General features: G+C 52.7%; 2 long non-coding RNA genes and 4 other non-coding genes across 6 annotated transcripts in view; 3 read left to right on the forward strand and 3 right to left on the reverse strand.

Moving 5' to 3' along the window:
• LOC115802474 (U1 spliceosomal RNA) lies at nucleotides 1–164 on the reverse strand. The gene has a single exon (XR_004022946.1). It is a non-coding gene; the product is annotated as a U1 spliceosomal RNA (small nuclear RNA).
• Nucleotides 39–16,952, reverse strand: part of LOC149750268 (uncharacterized) — a 20,663-nt gene continuing 3,749 nt past the window's right edge. The window contains exons 1-2 of the long non-coding RNA XR_016391694.1: nucleotides 9,455–16,952; nucleotides 39–6,879 (exon numbers count right to left, since the gene is read on the reverse strand). The exon at nucleotides 9,455–16,952 is cut by the window's right edge and continues 3,749 nt beyond it. This is a non-coding gene — a long non-coding RNA (uncharacterized LOC149750268). The remainder of the gene's footprint in view (nucleotides 6,880–9,454) is intronic.
• LOC149750269 (U1 spliceosomal RNA) lies at nucleotides 6,368–6,531 on the forward strand. Its single transcript, XR_016392303.1, has one exon. It is a non-coding gene; the product is annotated as a U1 spliceosomal RNA (small nuclear RNA).
• The window catches only part of LOC149750270 (uncharacterized), a 24,413-nt gene continuing 13,952 nt past the window's right edge, over nucleotides 6,492–16,952 (forward strand). Inside the window, exons 1-2 of the long non-coding RNA XR_016391684.1 lie at nucleotides 6,492–12,143; nucleotides 12,341–16,952. The exon at nucleotides 12,341–16,952 is cut by the window's right edge and continues 786 nt beyond it. This is a non-coding gene — a long non-coding RNA (uncharacterized LOC149750270). The remainder of the gene's footprint in view (nucleotides 12,144–12,340) is intronic.
• Nucleotides 11,370–11,459, reverse strand: TRNAY-GUA (transfer RNA tyrosine (anticodon GUA)). The gene is given in 2 exon segments: nucleotides 11,370–11,405; nucleotides 11,423–11,459. It is a non-coding gene; the product is annotated as a tRNA-Tyr (tRNA).
• On the forward strand, nucleotides 15,726–15,815 carry TRNAY-GUA (transfer RNA tyrosine (anticodon GUA)). Its single transcript is given in 2 exon segments — nucleotides 15,726–15,762; nucleotides 15,780–15,815. It is a non-coding gene; the product is annotated as a tRNA-Tyr (tRNA).

A 16,952-nucleotide genomic window follows, 5' to 3' on the forward strand; every position in this document is an offset into this window, starting at 1 on the left:
CAGGGGAAAGCGCGAACGCAGTCCCCCACTACCACAAATTATGCAGTCGAGTTTCCCACATTTGGGGAAATCGCAGGGGTCAGCACATCCGGAGTGCAATGGATAAGCCTCGCCCTGGGAAAACCACCTTCGTGATCATGGTATCTCCCCTGCCAGGTAAGTATGAGTTGCTGCTCTCGCCTCGTCCCACACCCTCGCGATCGCCCACCTCTTCACGCACGCTCACTTCCCTCACGCCCTCTCCGCGCCCTCCGCCCCTGCATGCCCCTCGCTCCGGGCTCGCCCACCCCGGGAACAACCTCGCGAGTCCTCGGCTCTCCACACGCAGGACGCGGAAGCCCAGCCGGAGTGGGACCAGCAGCCTCTGCGCGCCCCCTATCTGCATACGCCACGCCCCTCTCCGGAAGTCCCGCGCCTCTCAGCTTTCCCCAAGCCGGCTGAGGACAGCGGGGAGAACGCAGGAGGGATCTGCTCAGAGCCTTCGACTTAAAATGAACATTAGGTTCTTGTTTAAAGTTACATTGAGGGGTTTCACTTTTCGCACCGTCTATGTCTAACCTTTTCCCCATTGGGAAATCGCTGTGTTTGGGGGCACTTAGCCCTCAGGCGGCTTTCTAGTCTGTTACTTTCTCTTTGGCTTGTGTGGCCTCGAGGAGCTTAGGGCAGGTTTCCTTGACCTCCAGGTTTCTCTAGATAGGACCCAGGCGGAGTGGGACCAGCAGCCTCTGTGCGCCTCCTCATCTACACCCGCCACGCCCCTGCCGGGACCTTTTCGGCGTCCCGTTCTTTCCCGCGGGAGATACGGACCTACTAATTCCCGACCGAGATGCGCCGGTGTCTCCGGAGGGAGGGCGTGGGCGAGCGGCGACGAGTCGGGACCTGGAGGGGGGACCCGGGAAGACAGGAGCTCGCGGCGCCCGGCGCCCTGCAGTTCAGGAGCAGGTCGGAGCTCGGGTGTGGTCTCACCTTCCTTTCAGTGAAAATGACACGGAACACAATGTCAATCAAATGTTAAATAGTAAGATCAGAGTTTCGTCATCAGTTTAACATGAAATTGTTTGAGTCCTCATCCATGATCTTTCGTTCAGATTATGCAGTAATCGAATCCTGCAACCGCAAAGAAAAACGAACAGAGACTATCAGGGCAAAGCGTTCCTGCAAGGGGTAGATGTGTGGGCCGGGAACGGGTGTTGAATGGTTTCCGAAAATCGAATGCACGGAATTGTCACGTTTTCGTCCTGAGGGACTAGGCTGCCTCTTTCAGCCGCCCGGATTTGTCTTTTCCTCTTCCATACGTGAAGATTCTTTCTCGAGATCAAGTGGATCCTCCCCAGACGTGAACAAAACGATTCAAGTATTGTGTGTCGACTTCCAGTGGACCTTGTGCTGCATTATACTACTGTGGTCGGTGCTACGGAGCAAAGCGAGGCTAGACACAGGACTGGAGACTCTAGGGTCAGGGAAGGTTTCCTGAGGTCCTAACTGCGAAAAGATCAGAGCAAACGTATTGTAGCACCCTTTTTTCTTTTTCTTTTTTTCTTTTTTGGCTGCGCCGTGGGGCACGAGGGATCTTAAGTTCCCCAACCAGGGATGGAACCCACGCCCGGCTGCAGTGGAAGCGGGGAGGCTTAACCACACCACTGGACCGCCAGGGAAGTCCCAAGCACCCATTTTTGATTACTGGTTGTCTCAGGAAGTTTCCTTTCTTAGTGTGTGTTACCTAAAAATAGAGCATTTTCTTATCTAAACCCAGGATAATTATAAAAATCAAGAAATTAGCATGGATGCAATATTATTATTTACTCTATAAACATTATTCCATTTCTATCAACTGTCTCAGGAATGTCCTTTACAGCAAAGGAAAATTCAACATCACACGTTGCATTCTGTATCCTGTCTCTTTAACCAATTTTAATCTGAAATAATCCCCAGGCCCATCGTTTTATTTCATTATGCAGGCATTTTTGAAAATTACAGGCCAGTTATTTTGTAGAATAGCCTTGGTTTTTAGGTTGTCCTGTATTTCCTCATAATTACATTCAAGTGTGCTTTTTTTTTTTTCTTTTTTGCGGTACGCGGGCCTCTCACTGTTGTGGCCTCTCCCGCTGCGGAGCACAGGCTCCGGACGCGCAGGCCCAGCAGCCATGGCTCACGGACCCAGCCGCTCCGGGGCATGTGGGATCCTCCCGGACCGGGGCACGAACCCGTGTCCCCTGCATCGGCAGGCGGACTCTCAACCACTGCGCCACCAGGGAAGCCCCTCGAGTGTGCATTTTTGACACGTAGACGACATAAATGGTACTGTATCTGTTTACATGTTGACTTATGTCCCTCCCCCTCCCCCCCAAAAATGCTGAAATCCTAACCCCTGGTACCTATGAATGCGACCTTATTTGGAAATAGAATCTTTGCACCTACAATCAAGTTAAGGTGAGGTCAGTAGAGTGGGCCCTAATCCAATATGAATATTGTCCTTATAAGAGGAAAATGCCATGTAAGGACAGAGACACGTAGGGATAACGCCATGTGATGACAAAGCACAGATTGGACTGATGTAGCTGCAAGTTAAGGATCGACTGTCACCACTAGAAGCGAGGAAGAAGCAAGGAAAGATTCTACCCAGACTCTCAGAGGGAGCATGGCCCTGCTGACTCCTTGAGTTTGGACTTGTAGCTTCCGGAACTGTGAGAGAATAAATTTCTGTTGTTTGAAACCACCCAGATTGTGGTACTTTATTATGACAGCCCTATCAAATTAATCCAGTGTCCTCCTCTGGGCATCACACTGCAGGCACGTGAAGTCAGTTTGTTCAGTTATTGGTGGTGTTAACATTGATTACTTGGTTAAGGTGGTGTATCAGTTATCCAGTGCCGTGTAACAAACTACCCTAAAACTTAGTGATTTAAAATAGTGACCATGATATTTGCTCACCATTCTTTGCGTCAGCAACCGCAGCTGGGCTGAGCCGGGCAGTTCTGCGGCTCTGATGTAGGACCACTCGTGCAGCTGCAGTCAGCTTGTGGGACACTGGGGCGGGTCAGCCTGAGGGCCCTCAGTTGACATGATTCATCTTCACTCCCGTAATTTCATCGTCCAATAGGCTAAGTCAGGCTTCTTCTCATGGTGGTCTCAGGACAGCAAGTGAGAGCGACTCCCCACGAGCAACTGTTTTTCAGTCTTCTGCTTCCATCGCATTTACTAATGTTCCATTAGCCAAAGCAAGTCACGTAGCCAAGCCCAGAGTCAACATGGGAGGGTGCTGCAGAAGAACATGGTACCGGGGCCAGTATTGTAACCCTCTGCCACTGGGGGTGCTCACCAGGTCTGCCCCTTGTAATTATTAAGTAATTTGTGTGGAGATAATTGAGGATATGTAAATATCCGTTACAAAACCTTAACCCAATAGTTTTTAGTACCCACTGTTGACTTGCATTATGGTTGCCAAATGTTGATTTTCTAATTCTGTCACTCATTCTACATTTCTTAGTTGGCATTCTGTTGTAAGGAAGAATTTTCCTTCCTTCCCTATGTAATCAACATGAACTCATGGTTGTGTTTAGTTGTTTATAATCCATGACTGTTTTCGTTTATTTTGATGTTTGGTTGTTCTCATACTGGGCCTATGAAAGACCCTTCAGGTTGGCTACTGTGTCCTTCTGACGCGTCCATATAATTTTTGGAGCATTTTCTGGCACAAGATAGTCCAGGCTCATCTTGTACCTTCCCTGACTCCTGAAAATCATCTGTTTCTCCAAAGAGCCCTGGTTCTTTTTAGTGGAGAATGACATTTAGAAAGCAAGATCAGGACAGTGGGTTTCCCTACACATGTCTATATCTATTAAAAATAATGGGCCCAGCAATAAAGACGCATACATAGACACTGGACTTGAGGACACGGGGAGGGGGAGGGTAAGCTGGGACGAAGTGAGAGAGTGGCATGGACATATATACACAACCAAATGTAAAATAAATAGCTAGTGGGAAGCAGCCGCAGAGCACAGGGAGATCAGCTCGGTGCTTTGTGTCCACCTAGAGGGGTGGGATAGGGAGGGTGGGAGGGAGACGCAAGAGGGAGGAGATATGGGGATATATATGTATATGTATAGCTGATTCACTTCGTTATACAGCAGAAACTAACACACCACTGTAAAGCAACTATACTCCAATAAAGATGTTTAAAAAAAAAGGGGGGGGGGGCCAGGTACTTCCCTCGTGGCACAGTGGTCAAGAATCCGCCTGCCAATGCAGGGGACACGGCCTCGAGCCCTGGTCCGGGAAGATCCCACATGCCTCGCAGCGACTAAGCTCTTGCGCCACACCTACTGAGCCTGCGCTCTAGAGCCCGCGAGCCGCAACTAACTGAGCCCGCGAGCCACAACTACTGGGCCCGCGTGCCACAACTACTAAAGCCTGCGTGCCACAACTACTGAAGCCCGCGCGCTTAGAGCCAGTGCTCCACAACAAGAGAAGCCACCGCGATGAGAAGCCCGCTCACCTCAATGAAGAGTAGCCCCCGCTCTCGCCGCAGCTAGAGAAAGCCGGCGCGCAGCAACGAAGACCCAATGCAGCCAAAACTAAATTAATTAATTAAAAAATAATAATAATGGGCCTATACTGATATCTTCAATTCCAATTTTCAACTTAACACCACATGGTTCCTCCTCGCCCTCCGCCATTCTGTATTTGTATCTCCTTTCTTCAACAGTGAGAACCTTGACTCCCAGCCTCCATTTACTCATTAGCTGAATCCTACAATACAACAGCATTGGTACAAAACTGTTACAACCACATAGCTATGAAATACCAACCTACTAGTATTTGCAGTTCTTGTCTTTAGAGTTGAAAACGGTTATGGTCAATGTACTGTGTTCAAAAGTCATTTCGGTTGGTTATTTCTACTCCAGTGTGGTTACACAAGTCATCTGAGATACAGTTAGGTTCATTTGTACTTATATCCAATTTTAGGGTCTTTTCCCCCTGTATTTTTTTTAAAATGTCATTTATCTTTGGCTGCGCTGGGTCTTTGTCGCTGCGCGTGGGCTTTCTCCCGTTGCGGCAAGCGGGGGCTACTGTTCGTTGTGGTGCGCGGGCTTCTCATTGCGGTGGCTTCTCTTGTTGCGGAGCCCTGGCTCTGAGCGGGCGGGCTTCAGTAGTTGTGGCTCGCGGCCTCTAGAGCGCAGGCTCAGAAGTTGCGGCGCACGGGCGTAGTTGCTCCGCGCGGCCTGTGGGATCTTCGCGGACCTAGGGCTCGAACCCGTGTCCCCTGCATTGGCAGGAGGATTCTTAACCATCGCGCCACCAGGGAAGTCCTCCCCCTGTGTATTTTTTTAAAGCAGCAGTTTTTCTTTCTTTCCTTCTTCCTTCCTTCCTTGATTTTGGCTGTGCCGGATCTTAGTTGCGGCACGTGGGATCTTTAGTTGTGGCCTGTGGGATCGTTAGTTGCGGCATGTGAACCCTTAGTTGCGGCACGCATGCAGGGTCTAGTTCCGTGACCAGGAACCGAACCCCGGCCCCCTGCATTGGAAGTGCGGAGTCTTTCCCATTGGACCACGAGGGAAGTCCCTCCCCCCCCCCCCCGTGTTTTAAAAACATATCCAAAATGTTAACAGAGATCCCCCAAATAATTACATAGAAAGGTACGCTCAGAAAACTGTCACTCTCTCCTTGCACTCACCCATATAGGCAATTTCATCAGTTCCGGTTTAACACTCCTGGGTTTCTTTTTGACAGACGGTGTATAATTTTCTTTTTTTCACATTTTTCATAGACAAAGGGTAGCATACTACATATATGCGTGCACTTTATTTTTTTCACTTAACATCGTCAATGCGTCCTATCTAGAGAAACCTGGAGGTCTAGGAAACCCGCCCTAAAGCTCCTCGAGGCCACACAAGCCAAAGAGAAAGTAACAGACTAGAAAGCCGCCTGAGGGCTAAGTGCCCCCAAACATAGCGATTTCCCAATGGGGAAAAGGTTAGACATAGACGGTGCGAAAAGTGAAACCCCTCAATGTAACTTTAAACAAGAACCTAATGTTCATTTTAAGTCGAAGGCTCTGAGCAGATCCCTCCTGCGTTCTCCCCGCTGTCCTCAGCCGGCTTGGGGAAAGCTGAGAGGCGCGGGACTTCCGGAGAGGGGCGTGGCGTATGCAGATAGGGGGCGCGCAGAGGCTGCTGGTCCCACTCCGGCTGGGCTTCCGCGTCCTGCGTGTGGAGAGCCGAGGACTCGCGAGGTTGTTCCCGGGGTGGGCGAGCCCGGAGCGAGGGGCATGCAGGGGCGGAGGGCGCGGAGAGGGCGTGAGGGAAGTGAGCGTGCGTGAAGAGGTGGGCGATCGCGAGGGTGTGGGACGAGGCGAGAGCAGCAACTCATACTTACCTGGCAGGGGAGATACCATGATCACGAAGGTGGTTTTCCCAGGGCGAGGCTTATCCATTGCACTCCGGATGTGCTGACCCCTGCGATTTCCCCAAATGTGGGAAACTCGACTGCATAATTTGTGGTAGTGGGGGACTGCGTTCGCGCTTTCCCCTGGTGTTTGACTTGGTGAACAAGTAGACAACAATTTCGGTAGTGTACCTCTGAAGTCGTTTTTGGTGGGGGAGTGTCTCTACGCGCTGCCTGTGCTGTAGTATTTTTTGTGTGCATGGGTGTTGTGTGCAGCCCGACGCTCATGCGGATGCCGACTGCTGTGCTGTGGAGTTCCCGATAGTTCGTTATGTGTGGTGAACGCAGAACGTGCCTTGCTTCGGTAGTCTGAACCGGTGTTGCTTCGTCGGTTAAATCATCTATCGGTTTCCTGTTCCGTGTGGCGTTTACCAGCCGCGTCCGCGTTGCCAGGTAGCGAAATACAGAAATCAACGTCTGTGAGGAAGGCAGTGCCTGCAACAACAACCGTTTGCCCCAGCATGAGTGAAACCAGAGGCTCTCACACTAGCAAAAATCAGCTGACAGCACACACTATGTAGGCCGGTAGCGTCTAGAGTCCCGAAAATAATGTAACTTGACTTATGAAATAGCAGTAGAAACGCAGGCACAGGAGACAAAGCTCTGGAGAGAGCCGAGTCCGGAGTACGGGGTTGATTGAATATGGAATGCTATATATAAAATAACGGAGGTTACCTCTGAAGAACATTCAACGTCCATACGGCATCCTGAAATAACGTATAATGAAAAACAACCCGAAGTTCTACTACACCTCGAACTGGCACAGTATTGTGAACACTTAGTTTAATAAGTAAAAGGTTTTAAAAAGAAGTAGGGAGGCAATTCCCTGCCTGTCCGTGGTTAGGACCCCGTGTTTCCACTACCACGGCCCTCGGTTCAACCCCTGGTCAGGAAACTGAGATTCCCGAAGCTTACGGGTTTAGCGAAAAAAACCTTAGACATGTATTTGCATGTTATATATACAACACCTGCACAAACACACACGCGTACACATACATGTAACTTATTGATCTCAGGCTTCAGAACAAAAAACAGAGTGGAAACTGTTCTCCGGCAGGTTCTGAGTGCAGGTAAGATGAAAAATACGGTGTCCTTCGTACAGAAAAATCACGGAACACTCCCTGTTCAGCTTCATCAGCAACGTCTCTGAACCCCATTTGCGTGAGTCCTAGGGTGAGAGCTACTAAGGACAGAACCAAAAACCCAAACGGAGCCCCTGAGCCCTGGGAGAGGGCGCACCAGGCCACGCCCTCAGCCTCCAACCTAGCCTCTTTCAGTTCCTTATCACTTTAGGAGAATGGGATCATTTTTACAGATAGCAGAAAAAATGCAAGTCAAGTGTGTAAGCACCTTATTTTTCTCACATACCTGCCCCTTCAAGTCTTCATGTACGGCTTCTGCTGATTGAAGCTGTAGGGGAGGCAAAACTTTACTTTTTACCCTTTGAGGGCCTCTGGCAGGGCCTGAGTATTAATGGATGTAAAACAGGAGGGGGGCACTTCCCTGAGGGTGCAGGGATTAAGAATCCGCCTGCCAATGCAGGGGACACGGATTCGAGCCCTGGCCGGGGCAGATCCCCACATGCCGCGGAGTAACTACGCCCGTGCGTCGCAACTACTGAGCCTGCGCTCTAGAGCCCACGAGCCACAACAACTGAGCCCGCGCGCCTAGAGCCCGTGCTTAGCAACAAGAGAAGCCACCGCAATGAGAAGCCCGCACACCGCAACGAAGACTAGCCCCGGGTCGCCGCAACTCGAGAAAGCTCGTGCACAGCGATTAATTTAAAAAAACAACAAAAAAAATTTTTAACAGGAGGAAAACATGCAGATTTTTACATGTATGTAGATGAAAACCCAAATTAAGTGGGTCTCCGAGGATCCCTGGTTCCTTTTTTTTTTAAATAAATTTTATTTTTGTCTGCGTTGGGTTTTCGTTGCGGCGCGCGGGCTTCGCATTGCAGTGGCTTCTCTTATTGCGGAGCACGGCGCGCAGGCTTCAGTAGTTGTGGCGCACGGGCTTAGTTGCTCCGCGGCATGTGGGGTCTGCCCGGGCCAGGGCTCGACCCCGTGTCCCCTGCACCGGCAGGCGGATTCTTAACCACTGCGCCACCAGGGAAGCCCACCCTGGTTCCTTTCATTGGCCCTGGTTCCTTTTGTTGGAGAATGATACCGAGAGACCAAAATCTGGTGTGTCATTGCTGTTAGGCCCTGTACCTAGTTTACTCAGTGGATTATATTCCGTTATTATCATTACCTTGATTTGGCAGTGGGAACCCTTTCCAACTGGCTCTTGTGTGCTTGACATGCCACCGAATCAGTCACTGTACGTTCCTTTACTTTTGGGCACAGTTGCATGTTCCAGGCTTGTATTTTCCCCACCTAAGAGCCTCGCCTCCCCTGGGGGCAGATATGCCCCTCCGCCCTCCTGCCCACAATGACTTTCTGTCGCAGTGAGGCTTACTGCGGAGCGATGGAGAAGGACCATCAGGTTTCTCAGGAGAGAGCACATCCAGGGCTCCACAAGGCCCATGGATATCCAGCCTCGGCTCCCCTCCTTCGCCCACCTACCCCGATTCCTTTGGCAGAGGCGGCTGCTTCCTGAAAGAGGTCAAGGTTCTGTGGACTTCCTGGAGAGGCACTCGAGTCCAGAGGGAGGGCAGAGGGCACAGGTGTCCAGGTTGGACTCCTTACAAACGTTTCTGATCCCACCTGGTGTGTGCCCACCGCCCAAGACCGCTAACCCACCCAGCAAAAGTCCTACAGAGGCACGGCAAGCCACACCAAAGTGGCCTTCCCTCAGCTGGGTGTGTCGCCGCTCCCTGACCGGGCAGCAGGCACCTCTGCCCCTCGGAGGGTGAGGGGCAGTGCCTCAGAGGTCCCCTGCTACTATTCTCTGTGACACCCAGACAAGAAGAGTTGGCCGTGCTGAGACTCACACTCCCCTGTGCCGGTCACCCAAACCCACGCACCCCGCCCACTCCCCCAAAGCCAGGTTCCCAAGGGTTCCACACCTCCACATCCCGTCGGGGGTATATCCAACGAAGGCCTGAGGTTCTCTCTTTGGTCCTCATCCGCTGGTCTCTGCAGATGGTGACATTTGAGGCTGAGGTCTTTCTGTAGCTCCAGAGCAATAGACTCTTCCCGAAGGTCACCTGTCAGACTGCAGTGGCACGGCCTCCCAGGCCCACGGAGACTCCACAGACTCCAGGTCAGCCCCTCTTAGTTAGCAGTGGGACCGTGAGGAGGGCTGAGGCCGCAGCGGGGGGGCAACCGTAGGAGCTTGCCAGGAGAGGAAGACGGGTGGGGAAATGCAGTCTCCGGTTTGAGAGACAGAACCAGAACCGAAAAAGGGCTTGTGGGCTCAGGGGTGGGCAGCGCTGGGCCCCTGAGGTTTCAGAGAGCCTCGCTCCCATCGGGGTTCTGCTGTGACTCCTCTCGGTGAGTCTCCGGCGTTTCCTTTCCACAGGAAGGGAGGGGCAAGGACCACCCGCGGCGTTCTTCTCGGCACCCACACATCCCACCCCAACCAGGCTCTGTCCGCAAGGTGAAGCTGCTCCTTCTTGCTGAAAGCCCGGCCCATTTCCTCCTGGGTGCTCTCTGCTTGGGCCTCAGCAGCTTCCTCTTGGCCCCGCCAATTCAGCCTTAAGGACCCAATAAAGGTAGCCAGCTGGTCAGAAGCCACAGGCCAGTGGTTTGTGCAAGGAGGTGTGAGGTTGAGAGCCCCTCCATGATGGCAGCTCCCCACCTGCCCACCACCCCACCCTCCACCCTTCTGCTCCCTGCCATCAGCCCCCATTGCCCCTGGCTCTCGGGGCTCTCTGAGCTCTGCCTGTGCTTTTGCTGTCAATCTTCCTTTCTCTCTCTTTCTCCCACCCCACCCCCTTTCTATCTATCTATCTATCTATCTATCTATCTATCTATCTATCTATCATCTAATCTATCTATCTACCTATCATCTATCATCTATCTATATCCATCAGATGTAGCAGAAGAATGGGTGCGGGCGTTTTCCCACCCTTGTACAGAGTGTGAGCGATCTTTGCTCTTTCGGCGGGAACTCAACCCCTCCAGCGGCTACCAGGAATAGGTGCGAAGGCATATGAAAGCTGAGGTTTCCAGGGGGCCACACCACCCTCCTCCCCCTCAGACTGACAGGACACCTGAAAGGTTCTCATAGGCACTGTCAAGGCCCACTGAGAGCCCTGCTGCGTTTTGCTCCTGCCGGTGTCGGCTTCCGCGCAGGTACACAACTGTCAGTGTCTTGGAGGGTGGCAGAATGTGGCTTGGAAGATCTCGGGGTGGCACTTCTGCCCCACAAATAGATTAAGACGGTTGGGAAGGTTCTCTGTCTCCCTGCGTCTGTACCTGTAGAGACCATGGGAAAGACAGGGAAGGGGAGAGAGAGGTTGGGAGATTGAAAGACTGTGACTGGGAGAGACAGAGACAGTGACCTTCCTTTGGGGGGCAGAGCTGGGGACTGAGCCCGGGAGTGAGAGGGGGTTTCCAGGAAGGGTGCCGTAGTTGTCCCTGACCGTGTGATGGCCTGTGTGCTTGTCGGCCTCCAGGGCTTTGGGTGGGCGGCTCCTGCGTGCCCACCTGTTTGGCAGGGATGTGCGTGTGTCGAGCAGAGCGGGGGCGGTGGGTGAATAAAAGTGGAGAGGGCGCGGGCCGCGGTGGGGCCGGCGGGGCTGCGCGCTAAGGCGGGAGCAACCGGGCTGCGGGCGGGCGTGTGGCCTGCGGGCGGGAGGAAGGCGAAGGCGTGTTCCCTGGCCACGGCCCCCACGTGGCTGTGCGGGCGGCCCCCAAAGGCCTTCCCGCCTGTGGCCGGGGAGAGAGGATGCTGCGCTGCCTCAGGGCCTTCGGCGGGGCTTGGCCCCGGGCGGGGGGGGGGGGGCCCTTCACGAGGGCGCAAAAGCGACGGGCACCTCCTTCGAGCCGGAATCGAACCAGCGACCTAAGGATGTCCACACGTGTCGGCTCTACAGTCCTCCGCTCTACCAGCTGAGCTATCGAAGGGTGCGCGCCGTTAGGCCCGGGCCCTTAACTCTTTCTGGAAATGCCGGAGCACGGCACTGGGACGCCCGAGGTGAGACAGGCCCAGGGCTGTTTGGAGATGAGTTCGAACAGGCGAGGGCAAAAATGGGCTGAAACTTTCTTTTGCTGAAAGCAAGGCGAGACCGGACCCGAGCCCCGACCCACCCCTTCAACTGCGGGGCGCCGCGCGCTCCCGTCTTCCCGGGTTCCCCCTCCAGGTCTCGATTCGTCGCCGCGCGCCCACGCTCCCCCGCCACGAGACACTCGTTCCGGTGTCCCCCACGGGGAAGAACAGGGCGCTGGGAAGGTCGCGCTGGGGGCGTGGCGTATGTAGATGAGGAGGGGCGCAGAGGCTGCTGGTCCCACTCCGCCTGGGCCTCCGCGTCCTGCGTGTGGACACGCAGAGGCTGCCCCGCTTGTTCCCCGGGTGGGCGAAGCCGGGGCGAGGGGCGTGCAGCGGCGGAGGGCGCGGAGGCGGCGTGAGCGAAGTGACCGTGCGTGCAGAGTTGGGCAACCTCTTAGGTGTAGGCCGAAGAGGGGGTGCATTCTGGTTGCGGCAGTGTTTACACAGGGTCCGGAGTTCTTTAGTTAGCAGTATGTAATTTTCCGGGATGAAAATTCTTACGTTGTTCTCGGGCTGTTTCGACAGATGCAGTTTTTCCAAATGTGAGAAGATTGAATGCGTCGTTCCTGTTAGCCAGGACAAACGTTAAAGCTTTTCTCTGGTTTATTCTCTGTCTTTAAAACAAGTACATGTTTTTATGTATTGGGGCCTTGTACTACTGTGTTTTATCAATGCTGTCATTCGTGGCTGGAGGGGGAGAAGCTTTTTAACTATACTAATTTGTTTATCATTTTTACAGTTTAAAATTGTAGGCCGGACTCGCCATGCCGACTGTCAGCCTAAAGCTGGATCTGCTCTTCCGAGTCCTGGGCCGGACCTACACCGCGGGAGAATTTGGTGAACTATGTTCTTGGGCTGCCAAGAAGTTCATTCAGGTTGTTCCATAACATCTTTACTTTGGTATTAAAGTAATGGAGGTCTGCTAATAATCACCAATATTGTTCAACTTACAAACCATGTCTGTATACTGAGAGTGCATAGTGGAATTGACTGGAATAATGTAACTGTAAGAATCACTATCTTTTCAGTTTAGCTCATTTCCAATGTCAGTTATTCTAGAAAACTTAAGTGTCAAGTTCTTGTATAAATTACAGTCTGGGGCCCTCCTCCTGATTTTTTCTTCACTGACGTGTTCTGGGAGGTCTTTTTTTTTTTTTTTTTTTTTTTTTTTTTGCGGTACGCGGGCCTCTCACTGTTGTGGCCTCTGCAACAGGCTCCGGACGCGCAGGCTCAGCGGCCATGGCTCACGGGCCCAGCCGCATCCGCGGCATGTGGGATCTTCCCGGACCAGGGCACGAATCCGCGTCCCCTGCATCGGCAGGCGGACTCTCAACCACTGCGCCACCAGGGAAGCCCAAGACTAGATTCTCATATGCATACCCATTGGTGAGGGGCCGGGGGGAGGCGGGGAGAGAGAGACAGAGGGGTGGAGAAATTAACCATTTAAGAGCAAGACATGTCTGCAACAGATCTGGTTTCCTATATTTTTTTACCCTCAATGCTAATAGTGATCCTGACAGGATTTTAGAACCTATATTACCCATGCTTACTCAATACGTTGATATTGAAGAGGGTGGTTCCTCCAGCTAGTATTGGAAAAGAGCAGACAGCTATAAGGGAGACTTTTAAAAATAACCCAGGGTGTCTTAAGTGACTGTTGTGTGGCCACAAGACTTTTAGCTGATTCAGTCCAATCAGCAACTGCCAGACCAATCCTGTCCTTATTGCCAGACTCTTGAGGAGAATAACATCTCCTGCCAACCCAGCGAATCCTCTCCACAAAGGTAGAAAGAAAAGTCAACATTTTTATTGAAAAGCCACTAAACCAGACTGTAATGTGCATCACAAGAAACCCACCAAAGAGACTGCAAAGACAGTATATAATTCAGCTTGGGCTGCCATAACAAAATACCACAGACTGGGGTGAGGCTTAAATAATGGAAATGTTTCTCAGTTCCAGGAGCTGTAAATCCAAGACCAAGATATTGTCAGCTTTGCTTTCTCCGGAGGCTTCCCCTTGTCTTGCAGCCATCCCTGACGTCTCTAATGAAGGACACCAGTCATATTGAATTACAGCCCCACCTTTATGACCTCATTTAAACTTAATTACCCCCTTAAAGGCCCTGTCTCCAAATACACTCAGATGGGGGCTAGGGCCTCAACATATGAATTTGGGGTGGGGGGACATAATTCATCCCATAACAATAAGTATGTTCCCTGTTATATAAGCAGGTAGATACAACTTATTACATAGATGTTCTCAAGAACTTGTCCTCAATAGGAGGACTTGACAACACCATTTGCTACACATAGTTCATCCTAAATTCAACTGGTAATTGGAGTGGCCATCTGTGTGCCTTTATCCAAAGAGAAATAAAACTCGTATCTCCATGACAAGCAAGTGGTTATGACCTGGAGCCAGCCACCTAAGCTAAACTCCCAGAGGTAGAGGGAGATGGAGCACTACCTTCCTTAATGTTCACATTTCAAAAAGATGGTTTCAAGGCCCTCCAGACAAACATTCTCAGGTTGTAAAACTGGCAAAGGATGCATTTAACTGTTAATAACATTTACATATATATCTCAAACGGAGAGAACCAGTATTAGCAAATTTTCTAAGAATGAGGGAGAAATATCTTTCTCTTTTGGCACCAAGGGGAAATTCTTTTTTTCCTTCCCATTTCGTATTCACTCTCACATCACACTTGTTCCAGTGCCGGTGAGGTCAGGGGAGGTCTGAACATAAGGGACTTCGGATGGTGAAACGGCAACATTATCACTCGAGGAAAGGTCCACCTCATAAAATACAACCGCAGTCTCCTGTTTCTTCCTGGGCACATGTTAAGCAATCTGGGGACTTTCTCCATACAGCATTCAAGAACGGTCTTACCAAACAGCCAGAGTGTTGCCTAGTTTCCCAAACGTATCCAAAAAAATGCATAAGTCCCCATTTCTGGAAGGGAGTCATAAATACGCGTGCACCGCCACCCTATGCTTACATCTACATCAAGTAGGGTGACCCTGTTACAGCGCAAAAAGCCTAGACTGCCTGCTGCTGGTATATTAGACACTCTCGCTACCCTCAAACACCCAGGTCAAGCAACTGGCAGATAGATCCAACAAAACCGACCACTCCTAAGAGTCCCACCCAACAGATCTTTCGAAGCTTCAAAACCAGGACACCCGCGACCTCACATCAGCGCAGCCGGTTCTTGCTCTGCACAGACGACATTTTCGTTTCTTCTACCACACTACTTACGCTCACCTACAGCCCTGTCTTAATCATACAAACTACAGTCACGGAACAATCTCTTCGGTGAAACACTCTTCAAAAACTAAAAACAGACTTACTGCACCACCACCGAGTTTAACGTAACTCGGCTGAAATAAAAAGCGCGCGGAAAACACAGAAAGAAAAAAGCAATACAACTCCAAGTTACGCTTTGAAATTTTCGATATATCAAAAAACAAGAAACACCGTCAATTCAACAACAGCTCTTCCACGAAAAGAAAAATCTCCCTCAAAGCCATACCGGTATCCCCTTTCAAACAAACCTGAAAGGCTGTTTTTCCTCGTCCCACAACCACGAGCCCATCCCACTCTGCACGCACGGTCACTTCGCTCACGCCGCCTCCGCGCCCTCCGCCGCTGCACGCCCCTCGCCCCGGCTTCGCCCACCCGGGGAACAAGCGGGGCAGCCTCTGCGTGTCCACACGCAGGACGCGGAGGCCCAGGCGGAGTGGGACCAGCAGCCTCTGCGCCCCTCCTCATCTACATACGCCACGCCCCCAGCGCGACCTTCCCAGCGCCCTGTTCTTCCCCGTGGGGGACACCGGAACGAGTGTCTCGTGGCGGGGGAGCGTGGGCGCGCGGCGACGAATCGAGACCTGGAGGGGGAACCCGGGAAGACGGGAGCGCGCGGCGCCCCGCAGTTGAAGGGGTGGGTCGGGGCTCGGGTCCGGTCTCGCCTTGCTTTCAGCAAAAGAAAGTTTCAGCCCATTTTTGCCCTCGCCTGTTCGAACTCATCTCCAAACAGCCCTGGGCCTGTCTCACCTCGGGCGTCCCAGTGCCGTGCTCCGGCATTTCCAGAAAGAGTTAAGGGCCCGGGCCTAACGGCGCGCACCCTTCGATAGCTCAGCTGGTAGAGCGGAGGACTGTAGAGCCGACACGTGTGGACATCCTTAGGTCGCTGGTTCGATTCCGGCTCGAAGGAGGTGCCCGTCGCTTTTGCGCCCTCGTGAAGGGCCCCCCCCCCCCCGCCCGGGGCCAAGCCCCGCCGAAGGCCCTGAGGCAGCGCAGCATCCTCTCTCCCCGGCCACAGGCGGGAAGGCCTTTGGGGGCCGCCCGCACAGCCACGTGGGGGCCGTGGCCAGGGAACACGCCTTCGCCTTCCTCCCGCCCGCAGGCCACACGCCCGCCCGCAGCCCGGTTGCTCCCGCCTTAGCGCGCAGCCCCGCCGGCCCCACCGCGGCCCGCGCCCTCTCCACTTTTATTCACCCACCGCCCCCGCTCTGCTCGACACACGCACATCCCTGCCAAACAGGTGGGCACGCAGGAGCCGCCCACCCAAAGCCCTGGAGGCCGACAAGCACACAGGCCATCACACGGTCAGGGACAACTACGGCACCCTTCCTGGAAACCCCCTCTCACTCCCGGGCTCAGTCCCCAGCTCTGCCCCCCAAAGGAAGGTCACTGTCTCTGTCTCTCCCAGTCACAGTCTTTCAATCTCCCAACCTCTCTCTCCCCTTCCCTGTCTTTCCCATGGTCTCTACAGGTACAGACGCAGGGAGACAGAGAACCTTCCCAACCGTCTTAATCTATTTGTGGGGCAGAAGTGCCACCCCGAGATCTTCCAAGCCACATTCTGCCACCCTCCAAGACACTGACAGTTGTGTACCTGCGCGGAAGCCGACACCGGCAGGAGCAAAACGCAGCAGGGCTCTCAGTGGGCCTTGACAGTGCCTATGAGAACCTTTCAGGTGTCCTGTCAGTCTGAGGGGGAGGAGGGTGGTGTGGCCCCCTGGAAACCTCAGCTTTCATATGCCTTCGCACCTATTCCTGGTAGCCGCTGGAGGGGTTGAGTTCCCGCCGAAAGAGCAAAGATCGCTCACACTCTGTACAAGGGTGGGAAAACGCCCGCACCCATTCTTCTGCTACATCTGATGGATATAGATAGATGATAGATGATAGGTAGATAGATAGATTAGATGATAGATAGATAGATAGATAGATAGATAGATAGATAGATAGATAGATAGATAGAAAGGGGGTGGGGTGGGAGAAAGAGAGAGAAAGGAAGATTGACAGCAAAAGCACAGGCAGAGCTCAGAGAGCCCCGAGAGCCAGGGGC

The sequence above is a fragment of the Delphinapterus leucas genome, chromosome 2 (genome assembly GCF_059928025.1).
Source record: "Delphinapterus leucas isolate spDelLeu-1000000601 "Yukka" chromosome 2, BTC_Dleu_Yukka2, whole genome shotgun sequence".
NCBI classification, from domain to species: Eukaryota; Metazoa; Chordata; class Mammalia; order Artiodactyla; family Monodontidae; genus Delphinapterus; species Delphinapterus leucas.